The sequence below is a fragment of the Micromys minutus genome, assembly GCF_963924665.1.
Source record: "Micromys minutus genome assembly, chromosome: 8".
Lineage (NCBI taxonomy): Eukaryota > Metazoa > Chordata > Mammalia > Rodentia > Muridae > Micromys > Micromys minutus.
In genome coordinates, this window is record NC_137977.1 from 53,350,707 (window position 1) to 53,372,539 (window position 21,833).

The window sequence follows — 21,833 nt, forward strand, 5'->3', positions numbered from 1 at the left end:
GAGGCCAAAGGGAAGAATCTGATGAAGACAATTGCCCTGGGTCTACACAGATAAGATTATTTTGAATGTTTCCGACTATGTCCATATTGTGAAATTGTAAGCTTTTTCTTTTTAAATGTCATTTTTACAATTGCACTTGATTTTTCAAGGAAGGCATTAATAAGTTGGAATTTTGAGGAAACTATTCTGTAAGAAATTGTTTTAAAGTTACCAGTAGACCTCTCAAGACATCTTGTGAACATTTGACTCATCAACCTCATTAAGAATAAGAAAATGACCCTATTATTCATCTTTTATAAGGCGAACAATGGAGCAGAGGGATTTGTATGATTAAGGGCACATTATGGGGCTTGGACCAAGATACAAAAAGAAAACACAAATCTTCAGGTTTTGCCTTTCTTTTGTGTCTAAAACTTCATGAAAACCATTATTAATAGTTGCATCATTCAAAGCCAAAACAATCAGTTCTAGGGACTACCATGTTAATTTTTGTTTGGCCATGTCTTCAGGTAAGGGCTGCTTTTGATACCAGTCACATCAACTTGAAGTGTGTACCTTGCAAATGCATAACATAAAATGTGCCCTGAGTCAACCCAGATGCTTATGGACCCAGCCCAAACCTGAATTTTAAATTCAGGCTGGGTCAAGTTTCGGTTGGATCTGGATTTTTAGGTGCTGAGGCCAGACAAGCGGCTATTTTCAAAACTACCAACAAAAGAATATTTTAACCTCTAATTAAAAATTGTTCATCTATGAATGGTCTGGAAAGGATGTATGGCCAAGTCTAATTTGTTAGATGAGTAAACACACTTTTCCATACAGTGACTTTTTCTGGACTCTTGTAGAATTATGCTCTGCACAGTGATCCTTAAGCATCTTATACACAGTGGTTCATAAGCATCTTATACACAGTGGTCCATAAGCATCTTATACACAGTGGTCCATAAGCATCTTATACACAGTGGTTCATAAGCATCTTATACACAGTGGTCCATAAGCATCTTATTCATAGTGGTCCATAAGCATCTTATTCATAGTGGTCCATAAGCCTCTTGTGCATCTTTTCCCTTAGCAGAGTCACATAATAGTAACACTGTACAAGAGGGAGACATTATTGTCAGACTGAGTCATGTGTCAATGTAGGAAAACACAGTTCAACTTTCTTACTTGTAGTATCTTAAGGATCTCTGTCCCTGGTCTGTGAATACAATGAAATGGTCAGGAAAATGAGGCAGACCTGGGAAGGCAGGCATCAAACAGGGTAGCAGATGGTGGACCCTGAAGGGTTCCCCATGTGTGGAGCTATGAACAACCCAGTGCAGTGCTCTGCCCAAGAGCACTAAGCTTGCTTAAGTGTTGACTAAAAAGCTAACTTTCGTTGTTTCACTTTGCCTTTTCTTCCTCTTTCTTTTCCTTTCAATGTCCTAAGAAAAGGAAACAAATATATTTTGGAAGAAAGAGAGCAGAAATGACATAAAGCAGAGCCAGGAGGGAGATGAGTGTTAGAGTAATCGTTCAGAGGCAGAGTAGGCATGGGTAGACTCTGTATCTCCATTGTTTCTGCTTGCTCTGAGTATAAATAGGGATCAGATTCATGAAATCACTTAGATAACCGTGAAATCATATACTAAGACTCATGGTTCTTATCACATGGTCCCCAAGGTGTTAAAGGTGTGGTCATGTAAAAAGAGACATCTTAGTAGTGAGCACACACAGAAGGGCAGGTTTATAGGTTCTGTGACCATTGCACTTAAAATTCATTCCTTTTCCCAAGAGAAAACAGGAAGTGCACACAGGGTTCCTGCATGTTGATTCTTTTTTTTCCCACCACCCTATTCACAGTTTATGTCTTCCCTATGGGAAAAGAAAATAAAGGAGAAGATGAAGAAAGGCTAGGGCAGAGAGCATGGGGACAAAGAAAGAGGAACAAGATGAGAGGGAGCCATGCCATTTTAGCAGCTTAAGGAATCTGGTAATGAGTAGTTAACTAACAAATGTTTTTGCTGATATGTGCTGTTGATGCAACAATTTATAGATTGTTTTCTATGTTCTAACTACAACCATTATCCTAAGGGTGTTTGAGTCTGTGGACATTTCACCTCCACAGCATGAGGGCTGGCGGTGTGACTCAGTGACATTTGCTCAGCATTTACAAGTCTTGGAAATTTACCCCCTGCACCACACTTTTAAATTTCCCAAATTGGATCCCCAGGGTCAGATCTTTAAACCTTTCACAAGATGTGTGAGGCGAATATTAACTGACTATTTTAATGAGGCAGAATCCATGATGACCATTTCTGATTTTATTTTAAGGGTGAGAGGAAGCCACTGGGCTTTAAGAAAGTGGATGATTCAACTTATTTCGGTTTAAATGATTTTCTTTGGCTACTTGTGAAGGACACACTGTAGGGATAAAAAAGTCAACGTGCATAGCAGCAGAGGTAGAATTCTCATGGGGTATGTTGCAGGAAAGAATGGGAACATCAAGCCACACACAAGCTTTCACAATTCAGCTTAATTTTTTAAAAAAAGATTTATTTATTGTATTTATATGAATACATTGCAGCTGTCTTCAGACACACACCAGAAGAGGGCATCAGATCCCATTACAGATGGTGGTGAGCCACCATGTTGTTGATTCGAATTGAACCCAGGACCATTAGAAGAGAAATCAGTGCTTTTAAACTCTGAGCCATCTCTCCAGCCCTTACCTTTGTTTTTAAAATAGGACTGAAGATGTGACTTAGTGGTTATGATTGGGTACTGCTCTTACAGAATTAGAGGTGACGGTTCCAGCATCAAAGACTAGCAGTTCACAATCTGTAATTCCAGTACCAAGGGACCTGGTTTCTTCTTCTGTTTTTTTTTTTCACATTTCTTTAAGAATTATTTATTTATTTTATGCGTGTCAGTACACTGTAGCTGTCTTCAGACATACCAGAAGAGGACATCAGATCCAGATCCCATTATAGATGGTTGTGAGCCACCATGTGGGTACTGGGAATTGAACTCAGCACCTCTGGAAGAGCAGTTGGTGCTCTTAACCACTGAGCCATCTCTCCAGCCTCTATGAACTTCTTTATTTATGGAGAATTTCATACTGTGTATTTTTATCTTATTATTTCCCATACACACCCAATTCTTCCTGCTTCCTCTAAACCCATGTTCTTCCTCTCTCTAAAAATCAAAGGTTCTGTTTCTTTTCTTTAAGAAAAAAAGAGAGAAGGGGGCAGGGAGGGAGGGAGGCAGAGAAATGAAAACCCTATATCTGGTTTTTGCTTTGAAAAATCCTGAAAAATACAAATCTGTGTCAGTGTTTGCTCCAGTGTGAAATCCAGTGCACTTGAAGCAAAGCCTTTAATAGATATGTGGGACTAGATCAAAGTAATTGAAAAGCATATGATGTGACCTGTCTTGTGAAGTCTTTTCTATTCAGGGTCCCAGATAGAGGCATTAATCAATCAAGGAAAAGATAAGTTGCTTCTTTTAAATAGACAGTTACTCGCTGATAACGTCATAGCAGCCTGCATAGAAAAGCAAATCCAGGTTGTTGTTAGGCTGCAGGAGCCTAGTCACTACATCACCACAACTTTCATTTATTGACCACATCAAGCATCATTTGAAATATCTGAATGCTTGAGAAGCTTCAGACAAGAGAATCGAACGAGAATTATAAAAACTGAAATAAACAGAATTTCTGGAGGGCAGGAGATGGGGAGCGGGAGGGCCAACGTAAATACCATGGAGTCTGATTTGTGTTGGCCAACTACTCTTGAGCATGGGGTGTGATGTCATATCTAATGTCACCCTGTTGAAGGAAACTTATTTTCCCTCTCCCAGCAATAATCAACGGTGAGACTCTGTGCTCACATCCCCTCCTCTGGGCTTCTCTAGGTCACGTCCTAGTCTTTATGAGTTCATGTGTGCATCTTGCTGCAAATGGAAAAGTACTGTTTCCTTAAAGTAATATATCACCTCAGGCTCCTGTAATCTTTTGGCTTCTTCTTCCACATTGATCCCTGAGCCTTGGGGTGAGAAGTGTGGTAAAGATTCAGTGCTCGGTTCTCCAAAGTCTCTCACTCTCTGTGTGTTGTTCAGTTATGGATCTTTGTGTTAATTACCATCGACTACAAGAAGCAGCTTCTCTGACAAAGATTGAGGGATGCACTAATTCGTGAATGTAGAAATATGTCATTAGAAGTTGTTTTATTGCTATATTTATTTAGCATAATAATAGTTGTTTTCCCCTAGGAAAACCTAGTGTCTAGTCTTAGGTTCTTAGCCTCACTCACATTATCAGGCATGCAGTCCATTTCATGGAATAGGTCTTTAAAAAAATCCAGTTAAAAAGTGGTTGGTTGGTTGCCAGTGGAGAGAGGGAACTTGTAGAGTTCACCTCCAGTAGAAAAGCAGGGTATTAAGTAGAAGGAAGTAGAAGGATGGGTCACCATTCCACGGCCAAAAACTCTGACCCAGAATTGTTCCTGTCTAAAAGGACTGCAGAGACAAAATTGGAGAATAGACTGAGGGAAATGAGAACCAGTGATCAGCCCAAATTTGGATCCATGTCAAGGGGAGGCTCCAGGGCCTGATGCTATTGCTGATGCTGTGGTGTGCTTACAGACAGGAGCCCTAGCATGGATGCTCTTCAAGAGGCCCAACAAGCAGCTGACTGAGACAGATGCAGATGCTTACGCCCAACCAACAGAGAGAAGCTGGAGACCACTGTGGTTGAATTAGGGAAAGGTTGGAAGAAGCTGAGGAGCAATGGGACCCCATAGGAAGACCAGCAGTCTCAGCTAACCTGGACCTCTGAGATCTCTGAGCCACCAACTAGGCAGCTTACACCAGCTAGTATGAAGCCCCCAACACATATACAGTAGAGGACTGCTTGGTCTGTCCTCAGTGAGAGAAGATGCACCTAACCCTTGAGAGACTTGAGGCCTGGGGCAGTGGGGAGGTCTGGTGGGGTGGGGTTGGGAAGAACCACCAACCCTTGCTAACACCAGCATTGTAGAGCTATATGGCATCTGCAGGGTATTTCATCTCAGTGGCGGCTGCCCTCCTGCGCCTTTCTGCCATAAACTCTGCTCACATTTCTAGTAACTGTCCCCTGAGGTTATTGTCACAATTCCCACTAGCCCGACAAAATCAAAACTCTAGAAACTTGTAATTTAACAATCAGATTTATATCAGTAAATTCTCACTCCACAAAACCTGCACACAATAAACTCAGAGCCAATTGATATGATACAATCTGCCCACCTAGACAAAATAAATTGCCCCATAATAATCCATCTCTATTAAGACATTCATAGCTACTTGTGCCTATCCAGAGCCACATGGGGATGGGTCATCTTGTTCCTCCTCCATCTTGGCTTCTCCCTCTCTCTCGGCTTCTCTCCCCTTCTGTCCCTGACTTACGTTTTCACTGCCCAATTACAGGCCTTGCCTTACCTTGTGCCTGCCCTCACATGTACGTCAACCACAAACACCCTTGGGGCAATGGGGATGAGGAATGGGATAAGGTGCTGTCAGAGGCAGACTGGGAGTGGGATAATGACTGGACTGTAAAAAAAAAAAAAATAAAGATAATTTTTAAAAAGTGGGTCATTGTCATGCCAACTCCATGCATCCCAATTCCATGGCTGGCTGGGATGGAATTTTCTCTTTCTTTCTCTGGAACTCAGCTGAGTCGCCTTGTGAAGGAAAACACCACACAATATTAGTTTAGAATCAACAGGTAACTCAATTTTTGGGCACAACAACTAACATCCTAATTAGTAAGCTATACTAGAATTAATCCTCCTTGAAGGATCCTAGTGAATCCACCATCTAGCAGTGGTGGGTGTGGTAGCAGCTTTATTTTGTTATATCTTGTACCCCAAAAATTCCTTTCCAAAGAACCCCAAGTCCTTTTTCTCCTTCTCTACCCCGCCCCCGGGAGTTTTGCCTACTCCTTGCCCAGTGATTGTTCCCTTGAAATCTTTATTCATTGGGGGAAAGTTCTTGCTACATGTGTCTCTGTGTTTTGTTTTGTTTGAATCAAAACTAGATGTCCATAGGTGTATGGATTTATGTCTGGATCTTCAACTTGATTTTATTGATCAGCATGTCTGTTTTTATGCCAATAGCATGCTGTTTTTATTGCTATATATCTGTAGTACAAACTGAAACCAGGAAGGGTGAGACCTCTAGCAATTCTTTTATTGCGGTTTTCCTGCTTTATTTTAAATTTTTAATTATTTTTATTTATTTGTTTTTTTTTTTTTTTGAAGTTGAGAACTGTGCTTTTAAGGTATATGAGGAGTTGTGTTGGACTTTTGTTGGGGGTTGCATTGAATATGTAGATGCTTTTCGTAGGACAGCTGTTTTTACTGTGCTAATTCTACTGTTCCATGAGCATGGGAAATCTTTCCATTGTCTGGTATCATCTTCTGTTCAGTCCTTCAAAGACTTGGAGTTTTTTTTTTTTTTACTATACAATTCTTTCATTTGCTTGGTTAGAGTTACTCCAAGATATTTCACCTTATTTGAGGCTTCTGTGAATGATGTTGTTTTCCTTATTTTTTTCTCAGTCATATGTATATAAGAAGGCTGGTAATTTTTGTTAGTTAATTTTGTGTCCAGGAACTTCACTGAAAGTTTTTGTAAGAGTAGGAGTTTTCTAGTGGAAATTTTAAGGTTACATGAATACAATCATATAATCTTCAAAAAAATACATTGACTTCTTTCCAGTTTGTATCCTCTTGATCTTCAGTTGTCTTATTTCTCTAGCTAAGACTTTAAGTGTTATATTGAGTAGATATAGAAAGAATAGACAACCTTGTCTTATTTCTTATTTTAGTGGAAATGCTTTGAGTTTCTCTCAATTTCAACTGATGTTGGCTATGGGCTCACTGTAAACTGCCTTTATTATGTTGAAGTATGTTCCCTTTATCTCTAATCTCTCCAGGACTTTTATTGTGAAATGGCATTGAATTTTGTCAAAGGCCTTTTCTGTATTTAGTTAAATGATCACAGTATTTTTCCAGTTTGTTTAGATGGTGAGTTGCATTTATTGATATTTGTATATTGAACCATCCCTGCCTCTCTGGAATGAAGTCTATTTGATTATGATCTTTTTGATATATTCTCAGATTTGTTTTGCAAGTATTTTATTGAGAATTTATGCATCTATATTCATGAGGGAAATTTGGTCTCTAATTCTCTTTCTCTGTTAAATCTTTGAATAGTTTTGGGTCAGGGTAATTGTGGTTTCATAGAATAAATTGGGCAATGTTCCTTCTGTTTCTATTTTGTGGAATAATTTGAGTTAGAAGGCTTTTAATGGCTGTTTCTATTTCATTAGGGGCTACAGATTTATAGATCTATTTGAATTGCTTATCTAATCTTGATTTAACTTTGACAAGTGGTGTCTATTGTGAAAATTATCCTTTTCTTTTGGATTTTCCAATTTTGTGGAGTTCAAGTTTTTGTGTATGACCTAATAATTCTTTGGATTTTCTCAGTGTCTGTTGCCATGTTTTCATTTCACTTATGATGTTTTCAACTTGGTTATTCTCTCTCCACCTTTCAGTTACTTTAGATAAGACTTTGCCCAGCCTGTTGCTTTTCTCAAGGAAGTTATTCTTTGGTTTGTTGGATGTATTGTTCTATTTATTTATATTTTATTGATTTTAGCCTGAGTTTGATTATTTCTTGCCTTCTGCTCCTCTTGGGTGTGATTTCTTCTTTTTATTCTAGAGCTTTGCTGTTAAGCTGTTACTATGGGACTTTCCAGTTCTTTTCTGTAGGTACTTAGCTTACAGAAAAGGCACTGTAAACTTGCCTCTTAGAACTACTTTTATTGTGTTCCATAACTTTGGGTATTCATTTTTATTCTACTTTAGGAAGCCTTTAATTTCTTTATTTTTTTCTCGATCTGTTTTTCATTCAGTAGACAGTTTGTTCAGTTTCCATGAGTTTGTAAGCTTTCTGTTTTTGTTGATATCCAGCTTTAATTTGTGGTGGTCTGATAGGGTGAAGGGTGGTATTTCTATTTTTTTTTTTTTTTTTTTTTTTAGAATTTGTGTCTGAATATATGATCAATTTTGGAGGAAGTTCCAGGAGGTGCTGAGAAGAAAGTATATTCTTTTGCATTTAGGTGAAATGTTCTACAAATATTTATTACATCTATTTGGTTCATAATATCTATTAACTCCAGTATTTCTCTGCTTATTTTTTGTCTGGATGACTTACCTATTGGTGAGAATAGGGCTTTCATGTCTCCCACTATCAGGGTGTGAGGGTCAATATGTGATTTAAGCTATTGTCATTCTTTTACAAACATAACAACCCTTGGATTTGGTACAGAGATGTTAAGAATTGTATTGTCATCTTGGTGGATCTTTCCTTTGAGTATGTGGTGTTCTTCCCTAACTCTTGTAATAAGGTTTTGGTTTGAAGTCCATTTTGTTAAATATGGAAATGTGCACCCTAGCTTGCTTCTTAGGACCATTTTTTAAAAAAAGTAGTTTTTCTCAACCCTTTACTCAGAAGTATCCTTTGTGTTGAGATTTGTTTCTTCGATGTTGTGGAAGGCTGGATTCTATTTTCACCTCAATTTTGTTGATTTGTCTATTTTTATTGAGAAATTGGGACCTTAGATATTGAGACTTAGATATCAATGACTAATGGCTGTTTATTGTTATTTTATTGTTGTTATTGCTGTTGATGGTGGTGGTAGTATTACATATTTCCTCTCTTTTGACTTTGCTTGTTGGAGATTATTTATTTTCTGTGTTTTCATGATTGCAGTTAACCTCCTGAGGCTGCAGTTTTTCTTCTATTACCTTCTACAGGACTGGATTTGTAGATATTTATTGGTTAATTTATGTGTGTGTGTGTGTGTGTGTGTGTGTGTGTGTGTGTGTGTGTGTGTAATCTCTTTATATTGAAGTATTCTTTTAGTTCCTTCTATAGGGATGGATTTGTAAATATATTCTGCTTAAATTTGGTTTTATCGTGGAATATCTTATTTTCTTTATCAATAGTGATTGAAAGTTTTGCTGGGTATAGTAGTATGATCGAGCATCTGTCATCTCAGAGTCTGGCTTTAAGACTCTTCATTGAAATCTTTGTAATTCTAATAAGTCTTCCTTTATATGTTACTTGGCTATTGCTTTAGCTTTTAATATTCTTTCTTTGATGTATGTTTAGTGTTTTGATTATTATGTGCTGATGGAACTTTCTTTTTTGGTCAAATTTATTTGGTGTTCTATAAGCTTCTTATACTTTTATAGGCATCTCATTTTTTAGGTTAGGAAAATTTCTTCTATGATTTTCTTGAAATAATTTCTGGGCCTTTGAGCTGCTTCTTGTTTGTTTTGGTTTTTGTTTTTGTTTTCCTCTTTCCTGTTTTCTAATTAGTCTTAGACTTTATTGTTTCATAGTGTCCCAAATTTCTTGGATGTTTTATGTTGAGACTTTCTTAGATTTAACATTTTCATTGACTGGCATATTTATTTCTTCTATCCGGTAGAGAGTCTCTCTTTCATCTTTCATATTCTGTTGGTCAAGGTTGCCTCTTCAGTTTCTGTTTGCATTTATAAATTTCTCATTGTCAAAATTTCCTCAGTTTGAATTTTTTTTAAATAATTCTATTTCCCTTTCCAAGCCTTGAACAATTTTATTCATTTTTTCCCATTGTTTGTGTTTTTCTGAATTTCTTTAAGGGATTTATTAATTTCTTCTCACTGTTGTCATTTTCCTGGATTTCTTTAATAGATTTATTCATTTTCTTTTTAAGGGTCCCTCTCCTCTTCACGCAGGTAGTATTGAGATCTTTTTCTTGTGTTTCAGGTATGTTGGAAACTGGGAAACTGTGTGGTAGGGTTACTAGCCTCTAGTACAAATGATTGTTATTGATTGTGTGTGGATGTTGTTGCTGCTGTTTTGATTTGTGTTTTAATGCTGGCTGCAGGCATCTGGGTCTGGGCTGACTGGTCTTGTGCTGATATCTGGTCTTGTCTTGGTTGAGTGAATGGTTTTATTCTTTGGTTTCTGTTTTCTCTGTTTCCCCGGTCCACTTGAAGAGTAAAAAGTTGTCAAAGGACATTGATTCCTTGCCCTAGGACCCTCTCCTCTGCAGGTAATTGCTCTCGGAAGTTTCTTGAGATTTGAGTTCCCAAAATAACCACAGAAGGTCCGGATGACCTCTGTGGAATGTTTCAATGCCCTAGGTGTGCCCGGGTGTATGGCTAAAAAAATGTATGATTCTTCCCCTTTGAATTTCCTCATTGTCCCCTTTTGAATTTCCTCATTCTCCCCCTGTCCTCCCCTCTTTTGTGGTTTTTGCCTTTATAAGCCCGTTACAAGTTCAGGCCATTGTCGAACTCCTCTACCCCTGCGTGGTGTATGAGTCTCGACCCCAGCATTCTGGCCCGAGATCTCACTCTGTTTCACTTTCAATAAACTTCCTCGTGCGATTGCAGCAAGTCTGGTCTCAGTGCCTCGCTGGGTGCGCACCTCTCCTGAGATTTGAGTGAGGGTCGCCCTTCGGACGTCTTTTACACTCACCTGTTGTTTGCTGCAGCAATGCCTGCTAGTGTCAGAGGCTGGAATGAGATGAGTCGGGGGAAGGAAGATTTTAGGACATTTTTGTGGTTCCTTGGAGATGAGGTCAGGGAGGAAAGAGAGACTGTCACAGGTGTTTTGCTACAGGGCTGGGGATGAGACTGGGAGTGTTGGGACTGAGGGACAGATGAAGATCTGCAGTCGGCCTATGTGCTTTTCTGGAGGAGTGGCCTTTGCTTTAGCTGGGAGTTTCCTGTTGAAGCTAGGGGCTAGGATAAAGCAACTAGTTGTAGAAGGGAGGTTAGGAAGGGAAGATCTGTGGGATCAGCAGGGAATGGGGACAGGCAGGTAGGAAAAGCTGCAGCGGGTGTTGTGTTGCAGATTGGGGTGAGATGAGGTACTGGATCTGGAGGAACAGAGGGAGAGAAAAAGCTCTGCAGTCAGCCGACCTGGTTGGTTCCTTGGAAGGGTTCAGAGTTCTCAAGATTTTGTGTCCAGATGGCTTTAAACTGAACATTTTCTTTAACCAAGATACCAATTTCTTCCATCTTGTCATCAGTGCCTGAGATTCTTCTAGCTCTTGTATTATTTGGTGAGGATTGCCTTTGAGGCTCCTGTTTGAGTTATTAATTTTTCATTTCCAGATGTCCCCCAGTTCGGGTTTTCTTTATGGATCCTATTTTCATTTTCAGGCAGTGAACTATTTTATTCAGTGCCTTTTACTATTTTGTTAGTGTTTTTATAGGTTTTATAGAAAGGGATTTATTCAGGTCCTCTTTAAGGACCTCTAAATTATCCATAATGTCCATTTTAAGGTATTTTTTTTGTACTTCAGCTACATGACATTTCTCAGGGCCTACTGTGATAAGATTGCTTGGCTCTAGTAGAGACTCATTGTCTTGACTTGTGTTTTTACACTGGTACCTAGGCATCTGGGTGTGGGTTAAATGTGATTCTAGGTGCAGGTCCCTGGTCTTCTCTTTGTTGAATGGGTGTTCCATTCCTTGCTTTCTGTTGCTCTCTCCGGTTCTGGGGGGCGAGGAGGGTCTGAAGGCTGTGTTTTTCTTAGTAGGAGATTCTTCTGAAATCCTGGCAGGTGTAGTCACCAGAGATTCTGAGTACAAAGTGTTTCTGGGTATGGAGATGAGGAATGGAGTGGATTGGGGATGCTAATGGGCTCCATAGGAGGGAGGGTATTCTACCAAAATCTGCTTAATCCCTTGGTAATGGGGACAGAGATTAAGGAAAGGCCTCAACAGGGACTCTGCTACAGAGCTGGAGATAAGACTAGGGGATTGGATTTGGCAGGCAGGAGGGACAGAGATGATCTAAAGCTCCTCTACCTATTCTGTTGGCCTACTTGCTTCTCTGGCAGACCTGGATGGCTGGTTCCTAGAAAATGCCTGCTGGGGTTGGGGGCTGGGATAACAGGATGAGTGGGGAGGAAGATAGGGACTGAGAGAAGCTACAGAGTTGAGGTTGAGACAGGGAGATATGGATTTAGTAAAGAGAAGAGATCTGCAGCTGGATGGATTTCCTGCTTTCCTGACCACAGAGGGCTACAGGCTTCCAGGGAATGCCTGCTTGGGTTGCAGGCTAGGATAATGTGAAGCTGGGTATTGTGTTTATAAAAACAAAAAATTCTGAGGCATCTCTTCCCCCTGAGGTATCAGCCAAGAGATGGTATAGTATAGAATAGAGTTTATTTAGGGCATGAGGAGGAGAGTTGAGGGGGTAAAGACAGAGAGGTGGGGAGAGGAGAGGCAGCCATGAGCATGTGGAGAATGAGGAAGGGAAATGAGGGAGGGGAATGAGGGAAGGGGATGGGGAAGGGGAATGCAGGAGGGGAATGGGGAGAGAAAGGACAGAGGGAGAAGAGAGTAAGAGAGCAAGAGAAGAGAGTGAGGAGGGAGCAAGCAGCCTCTTTTATAGTGAGTCAGGCACACCTGGATGTTGCTTGGTAACTGCAGAGTGGAAAATAGATGAAATGCTAATACTGGGGGTGTGAGAAGAGAAAATTTGGAGCGGAAGGTCTTTGTGATCTACTGGGGATAGGGACAGGGAGGTAGGAAAGCCCCAGCAGGTAGTCAGCTATAGAGCTAGGATTGGTGGGTTAGACTTGGAGGAAAGAAGTGAAGATAGGCAGCCTGCCAGCTTTCCTGACTGAGCTAGCTTGAGGGGCTTCATAGTGAATACCTGCTAATGTTGGGGGTTGGAAGTATTGTGTTGAGGGTTTTTTTGTTGTTGTTGTTGGTGGTGGTTTTTTAGGGGAGGGTCAGGAAATTTCAAGTGTATATTACAATAGTATGAAGTGTATGAAGTCTTGTGCTGTATATTATTTTCCCAAATTTTATTCATGAATAATTGAGCACTTTTGTATCTAGTCTTTTCCAATGAACCTCCTACTCTCTTCAGCCTCTGAATCGGATTTTAAAGGTATTCTATAAAACACACACACACACACACACACACACACACACACACACACACACACACACAGGATTCTGATTTCTCATGTACTGAGTCCTGATACTTAGTAGAGAGCAATATTCCTGTCAAAAGGACTTTATTGGTAAATTGTTATGTTAGAATAGTCTGCAGAGAGAAGACTGCAAATCAGTGATAATCCAGGAGTAGCTGTGAGACTATGTTGTTGAGAAGACAGGAAAGGATGAATCTGAGCACTGTGGAAAAAGAATGAGAAGCTTCTACAGGTCCTTGTGTTAAAGCATCTCCCCCACCTCTCTGTGTGTGTGTGTGTGTGTGTTTTCCTCTGAGTAAAAGTTGAAGACTTGCCTTCTTAATTGTCCATTTTTTTCTCACAGAAGTACAGGCAATGATATGTTAGTCTGATCTACAAACATTTGAACTCCATAAACATGTTAAGTCATACCATCCAGATTAAAAATTAGCTTCTGCTTACAAAACCAAAAAGAATTATAATTGTTTACTGTTAGATTTATTTTGATCTTTCTTCCAGATTTAAAGAAAATATGAAAGTAAACTGTGGATATCCATGCTTACACAAATAGCCCAGCAGTAAAGACTGGCAGAATAGACATCAACCGGACCTTAGATCTACTCCTTACTTTCCTTCTGCTGTATGGTTGATAAACATTTTCTGTTATGTTACAGTCTTCGATCAATTATTTAATTCTCATTTAATGTGTATTAACCATATCATGACACTGTGCCAGGTTCTGGGAACTGAGACTTGCAGAACACAATCTCCAACCTAGAGAAGTCCAGTATGAGGTTGAGGAGAAGGGACACCTATGACTAAATGTTCAGCATAGTTGATAAGTGCCTGTGCTTGCCCTTGCTAGATTTTTGTCAAGTTGACACCAGCTAGAGTCACTTGGTAAGAAGAAACTTCAACTGAGAAAATGCTTTCATGAGTTTGGCCTATGGCATGTCTGTGAGGTATGTTCATGATTGATGTCTGCTGTGGGTAGGTCCAGCCAACTGTGGATGGTGTCAACTCTGGGCAGATAGTTGTGGGTTGTTTAAGAAAGCATACTGAGCAAACAACAGTGAGCAAACAGCATTGCTCTGCTTTTTGGTTCTGACTCTAGATTCCTATCTTGAGTTCCTACTTTGGCTTCCACCAATGATAGACTGTGAGCTGTAGGCTGACATCAGCCCTTATCTCCACAAGTTGCTTAGGACCAGTGTTTTATCAAAGCAAACTAAGATGATGCTACATGTGAAGTATATATACTTGAGGAATTTAGATGTCAAAGTACCTATTCTTTTATCGGGTTGTATAAGGATGTCTTCCTACATTGCTTGTTATGTTATGAAGAGTACAGTGTTCTGCTTAAAAGATAAAATTGAAAAAAAGAAGATAATCCATGAAAATAAGGAAAGAAATAAAGGGAACACACATTTGAGGTGGAGAGTGAATAAAGAGGACAAAAGGAACAGGGCAGCCTATCATGGAGACCTATAACGTTCTATGGAGGCAGACTGTGGGTGTGAACCAGACATGAACGGAGGTAATAGTGCCAACTCAATGCACTTACCAACCTTGCCAGTCCTTTGTATTAATCTTCCCTTTTCTCTAAAAGCACATTACACATTGCCTGTCTGATGTAAAGACACTTTGCTCATCAACTACCAGTGCTCCATTTTCATGTGATCCATAAAAACAATGTATTTGATCACAGCAACCCTTCATGACATCCCCAAGTCCTCCCAGACTTCTCCTGCTCCATCCCCTTCAAACATTCATGTTCTTTTTAGTTCCATTCATATCCCACTGAGAATAACCAATGCTTTTGATTTTTCTTGTATAATCAGGTTAAATACTATTGATGTAGCTAGTACAGGCTAGTGTATTGTATAAGGTGACAAGTGTCAGTTCTGAGATGAACTTGCTAAGTGTGACTCCCCTCTCTTTATTGTACTGGACCCTGATAACCATATGTTTTTATATGATAAGTAACAAAAGCCTCTGAAAGCCTGGATTCCTGAGTGGCAAGGTGGAACAGCAGCGCTGTCTCCGATCCATGTTGTATTTATGAGGAATGCAACTTTGAGTATAGAAACTCTGATATTTTGTTAATGTGTTGCTGCAACATTGCTTCCCATTTTAAATTAATTGACAAACAGGGTTATGATAAGAATCCTTTGGATTGACAATGTGGTAGAGCCATATAACATCTGGTACATAGAAAATGCTCTATGAGAGTTTGGAAACATAAAGGCAGCAATACAGGATGGACAATGGTCATAGTAATTAGTTAACCAGCATGGTTTAGATTAGGAAGAGACTTACAGGACTTAAGGAAATTCAGTTTTTTCTTTTAAATTATGTGTCTGAGTGTTTTTCCTGCAGGTTTGTAAGTGTACAACATGTATGCCTGGTACCCATGTAAAGAGCAGAAGAGGGCACGGGATTCCCTGGTACTGGTGTCATTTGTATGAGTTTGTATAAGCCAGTACTCTTAACCATCACGTTGCCTCTCCAGCCCAGAAACTCAATTCTTCAAACTAAAATGTAAAAGCCTTTGCTCTTATTCTACTTTATTATCCATGATATTGAAATAATCAGAATATATTTAATATAATCAACATCCAACAAAATGTAAAAATAAATGATAATGATACAGTTTATGATTTTGAGCATCCATAGACAGTATCCACTGTAACACAAACGGTGACAATCCTGATCAAAATATCGGGCGTTGATATATCCTAGATAGAGCAATCATCTTTACATTTTTCCTTTTTCATTTTAAAATACGTCTTTGAGAGCATCACACACTGTTTGTGATTGTGTTCACCCTTCCCTCCCATCTCCTCTTTGATATAACACACCATCCCCAACACACAAATTTGTGTCATTTTTTAAACCTCATCAAGCCTAGTTTGTGCTGCCCTGATCCTCTTGGATATGTGGTTTCACACTTACAGCACGACTGACATACCATGGGCCACATCCTGGGAAAACCCACCCTTCTTCTCTCCATAGTCATCAGCTCCTTAGCTACTAGCTTTTTAGCAAAAGGTGGGACTTCATGCCAACTTTCTGTGTTCTGTGGGATTTTGCCTGGTTTGAGCTTGTGCAGGTCTTGTGAATCCTGCCACAATGCTGTGGATTCAGATGTACCATGGCCACATTGTTTCTTGGAAACCCCATCTCCTTGTAGTCTGTTATCTCTGGCTCTTACAATTCTCTGCCCCCTTATCTGCCACGATCCCTGGGCCTTGGGAGGACAGGTTGTGACACAGACGACCCATTTAGGGATGAGTGTTCCTCTGCTTCCCATCCTCTGCCCCGTAGCCAGTTGTGACTCTTTGTGTTCATTGTTAAGTCCTGCAAAACACAATGTTTCTGATGAGAGTGGGGGGGGGTGCTAATTTATGGGTATAATGGTAAGTGATTAGAAATCTGTTTAATATTATGCTCATTTGGCAGAATATTTGTGGTTGGTTCTCCACTAGTGTCTGGGACTTGTTCCTGGTATTAATGCCAGGTATGAATTCCATCCTGAGCAGCAGACCTTAAATCTAATCAGCAGATAGTTGGTAATTCTCATGATGGTTGTGTTATCACTGCGCCAGTGGCCATGTCTTGCCAAACTAGTCATTATTGTGTTTGCAGGATTCATAGCTAGCCATTTTTCCTCAGTAGTGTGCACAGCCCCCATAGCACCTTGACAGTCAATAGGAATGAGTACCAGCTTCATTTCTCCAAGTTCTGTGATTCAAGTGTGTAATTTCTTTAGCAGTAGGGTCTTATTGTCAAGTTCTGTAAGGCATTCAAGAGCATTGGCAATAGTCTGCAATGTCTGTGGGTCTATGTCAGCTTGCTGGCCACCAATTTTCTGAACAGTACCTCAGTAATGCAGGCACTATGATAATCAATTTGTGAATGAGCCACACAAAGTTCAGAAGCTTCTGTTTAGTAAAGGACACCAAAATTTGAGTGAGGAGGCAGTCTAAAAACTGGAAAAATATTTACTAGATATACATCTAATAAAAGGTTAGTATTTATAATATACAAAGAACTAAAGAAACCAAACAAGAAAACAATTTAATTAAAAACAAGGCATGTACCTGCTACACTCTTCTGGCTTCTGTATATGCCAGTGACGTATCTTGTGTGTAGATGTACACGCAGGCAAAACACACAAACACATGCAGTCATAACATTTTTAAAAAATGGGGCCATGGAACTATCCAGAGAGTTTTAAGAGGAAGAAATTCAAATGGCTGAGAAATATGTACTTTTTAAAATGTTCAGTTTTAAATTTTCTTAGCCACCAAGGAAGTACAAATCAATCTACTTTGAAATTGGATTTTACCCCAGTCAGGATGGGTAAAAAATATGATGAGAAATGCTGACAGGGTTGTGAGGGAGAGGAATGTGTGTTCATTGCTGGTGGGGGTGCAAACTGATGTGGCCACCATGAAAATCAATACAGAGGTTTCTCAAAAAGCTGAACTAGGTATATTACATGACTTAGCTATAGTACCCTTAGGCATACACCGAAAGGACTCTATATCATACTGTAAACATAACTGCTAAGCCATGTTCATTGCTACTCCATTCACAATGTCAGATATGCATCAACTGATGAGCGAATCATGAAACTGTTGTACATTTATATAAAGGAATATTATTCATGTGTTAATAAAAATGAAATTGAACAGACATTTCCAGCCTAAGGCCAGACCCGGCCCAGTTTCATTAGGACTGGTGGCCTGCTGGCAGGTTACTGTACACCCAAAAGAGCCTCAGGAGGGCTCTTACTCCTGAGCCCAGGGGTGAGTCCAAACTCCTACTCCACTGACTGTCATGGGACAGGCTGCCCAGAACTCTCAGGGCACAGGTAGTGGTGCTGCTGGGGAACAAATACTTCCAGCCTAAGGACAGAGCTGTCCCAGTTGCATCAGGACTGGGCACTGGCATCGGAACTCACAGCCCACCCAGGAGCAATCTCACTCCTGAGCCCACGGGCCCAAAGATTCACAGAAGAGACAAGCTCCAGTCAGAGACAACAAACTCACCTAGCACCATTGTTAACAACATGGCAAGAGGCAAGCCCAAGAATCTAAAAATATGGAAACAAAGACAACCTGGCAACATCAGAACCCAATTCTCCCACCACAGCAAATAGTGGATATCTCAACTCATCAGAACAAGATTTAGACTTAAAATCATAGTTCATGATGATGATGGAGATCCTTGAGAAGCACATAAATAACACACTTAAAGAAGTACAGGAAAGCCAGGAGAACAAACACAAACAAGTTGAAGCCATTAAAGAGCATACACAAAAAACAAAAAAAAAATTACTTAAAGAGCTACAGGTAGGTACAACCAAACAGGTGAAGGAATTAAAAACACAAGTAGAAACAATGAAGAAACCACAAAAGTAGACAACCCCGAAGTTGGAAAACCTAGGAAAGACATCGGGAGTCATAGACACAAGCATCACTAACAGAATACAAGAGATGGAAGACAGAATCTCCGGGACAGAAGATATCATAGAAAACATCGACACAACAACAGTCAGAGAAAATGCAAAAATAAAAAAATCTTCTAACCCAAAACATCCAGCAAATCCACGACAAAATGAGAAGATGAAACCTAAGTAAAATAGGTGTAGAAGAGAGCATAGACTCCCAACTAAAAGACCCAGTAAGTATCTTCAACAAAATTATAGAAGAAAACTTTACTAACCTTAAGAATGAGATGAGCATGAACTTACAAGAAGCTACAGAACACCAAATAGATTGGACCTGAAAAAAAATTCTTCCCAACACATAATAGTCAAAACAAATGTTCAAAACAAAGAAAGAATACTAAAAGCAGTAAGGGAAAAAGTACAAGTAACATATAAAGGCAGACCCATCAGAATTACATTGTACTTCTCAACAGAGACTATGAAAGCTAGAACATCCTGGACAGATGTCATATAGACCCTAAGAGAACACAAATGCCATCCCAGGTTACTCTCAATTACCATAGATGAAGAAAGCAAGATATTTCAGAACAAAAGCAAATTTACACAATATTTATATACAAATTCAGCCATACAAAGGACAATAGATGGAAAGCTCCACCACAAAAAAGAAAAAGCAAGAAATTAATCTTCTTGCAACAAACTGAAAGAAAAAAGCACACAAACCTAATTCTACTTCTAACAACTAAAGTAGGAGGAAACAACAATCACTATTTCTTTATATCTCTTAACATCAATGGACTCAATTCCCCAATAAAAAGACATAGACTATCAGACTGGATACATAAACAGGATTCAGCATTTTGCTGTATACAGGAAACTCATCTCAGCAACAAAGACAGGCACTACCTCAGAAAAAAAAAGTTGGGAAAAAAACATCCAAGCAAATGATCCCAAGAAACAAGCTAGAGTAGCCATTCTAATATCGAATAAAATAAACTTTCAACCAAAAAGATAAGGAAGGACACTTTTTACTCATCAAAGGAAAAAATCTATCAAGATAAACTCTCAATCCTGAACATTTATGTTCCAAATACAAGAGCACCTACATTCATTTAAAAAAAAAAAAAAAAAAACTCCTAAAGCTCAAAGCATATATTGCACCACACATAATAATAGCGGGAGACTTCAACACTCCACTTGCAGCAATGGACAGATCACGGAAGCAGAAACTGAACAGAGACACAGTGAAACTAATAGAAGTTATGAACCAAATGCATTTAACCTACATTCATAGACTATTTTATCCTAAAACAAAAGAATTTACCTTCGTCTCAGTACCTCATGGCCTGTTCTCCAAAACTGACCATATAGTTGGTCACAAAACAGGCTTCAACAGATAAAAGAACATCAAAATAATCCCATGCATCCTAACAGGTCATCATGGACTAAGGCTGGTCTCCAATAACAACAAAAACAACAAAAAGCCCACATACACATGGAAGGTAAACAGCGCTCTGCTCAATGACATCATGGTTGAGAAAGAAATAAAGAATGAAATCAAAGACTTTTTAGAATTTAATGAAAATGAAGGCACAACATACCCAAACTTACGGGATACAATGAGAGCAGTGCTAAGAGGAAGACTCATACCTCTAAGTGCCTCCAAAAAGAAACTTGAGAGAGCATACACTAACAACTTGACAGCACACCTGAATGCTCTAGAACAAAAAGAAGCAGATACACCCAAGAGGAGTAGACAGCAGGAAATTAATCACACTCAGGGGTGAAATCAACCAAATAGAAACAAAACAACTATACAAAGAATCAACAAAACCAAGAGCTGGTTCTTTGAGAAAATCAACAAAATCAATAAACCATTAGCCAGACTAACTAGAGGGCACAGAGAAAGTATCCAAATTAACAAAATCAGAAATGAAAGAGGAGATATAACAACAAAAACTGAGAAAATTCAAGAAATCATCAGATCCTACTACAAAAGCCTATACTTAACAAAATTGGAAAATATAGAGGAAATGGACAATTTTCTAGTCAGATACCAGGTACCAAAGTTAAATCAGGATCAGATAAACCATCTAAACAGCCCCATAACCTCTAAAGAAATAGAAGCAGTCATCAAAAACCATCCAACGAAAAAAAGCCCAGGACCTGATGGTTTTAGTGCAGACTTCTATCAAACCTTCATAGAAGACCTAATACCATTATATTCTCCAAACTATTCCACAAAATAGATACAGATGAAATACTGCCCAACTCATTCTTCAAAGCCACAATTACTCTCATTGCTAAACCACACAAAGACCCTACAAGAAAAGAGAAATTTAGACCAATTTCCCTCAGACCATGGATGCAAAAATACTGAATAAAATTCTTGCAAACCGAACCAAGAACACAACAAAATGATCATTCACCATGATCAAGTTTGCTTCATCTCAGGGAAGCAAGGATGGTTCAATATAGAGAAATCCATCAATGTTATCCTCTACATAAACAAACTCAAAGAAAAAAAACCCCACATAATCATCTTTCTAGATGCTGAGAAAGTATTTGACGAAATTCAACACCACTTCATGGTAAAAGTCTTGGAAAGGTCAGGAATTCAAGGTTCATACTTAAACAAGTAAAATCAATATACAGCAAACAAGTAGCCAACATCAAACTAAATGGTGAGAAGTTTGAAGCAATCCCACTAAAATCAGGTACTAGTCAAGGCTTCCCACTCTCTTCTCACCTATTCAATATAGTACTGGAAGTACTAGCCAGAACCATCAGACAGCAAAAAGAGGTCAAAGGGATACAAAAAGGAAAGGAAGAAGTAAAAATATCACCATCTGCAGATGTTATGATAGTATACTTCCCCCAAAATTCCACCAGAGAACTTTTACAGCTGATAAACACCTTCAGCAAAGTGGCTGGATATAAAATTGAACAAATCAGTAGCCATCCTCTATTTAAAAAATAAACAGACTGAGAAAGAAATTATAGAATGGACACCTTTTACAATGACCACAAAGACTATAAAAAACCTTGGGGTGCCACTAACCAAGCAAGTGAAGGATCTGTATGACAAGAACTTCAAGGCTCTGAAGAAAGAAATTAAAGAAGACCTCAGAAGATGGAAATATCTCCCATACTCATGGATTGGAAGGATCAACATTGTAAAAATGGCCATCTTGTCTAAGGCAATCTACAGATTCAATGCAATCCCCATTAAAATTATAACTCATTTTTTATAGAGTTAGAAAGAGCAATTTTCAAATTCATTTGGAATAATAAAAAAGCCAGAATAGCAAAAACCATTCTTAACAATAAAAAAACTTCTAGGGAATCACCATCCCT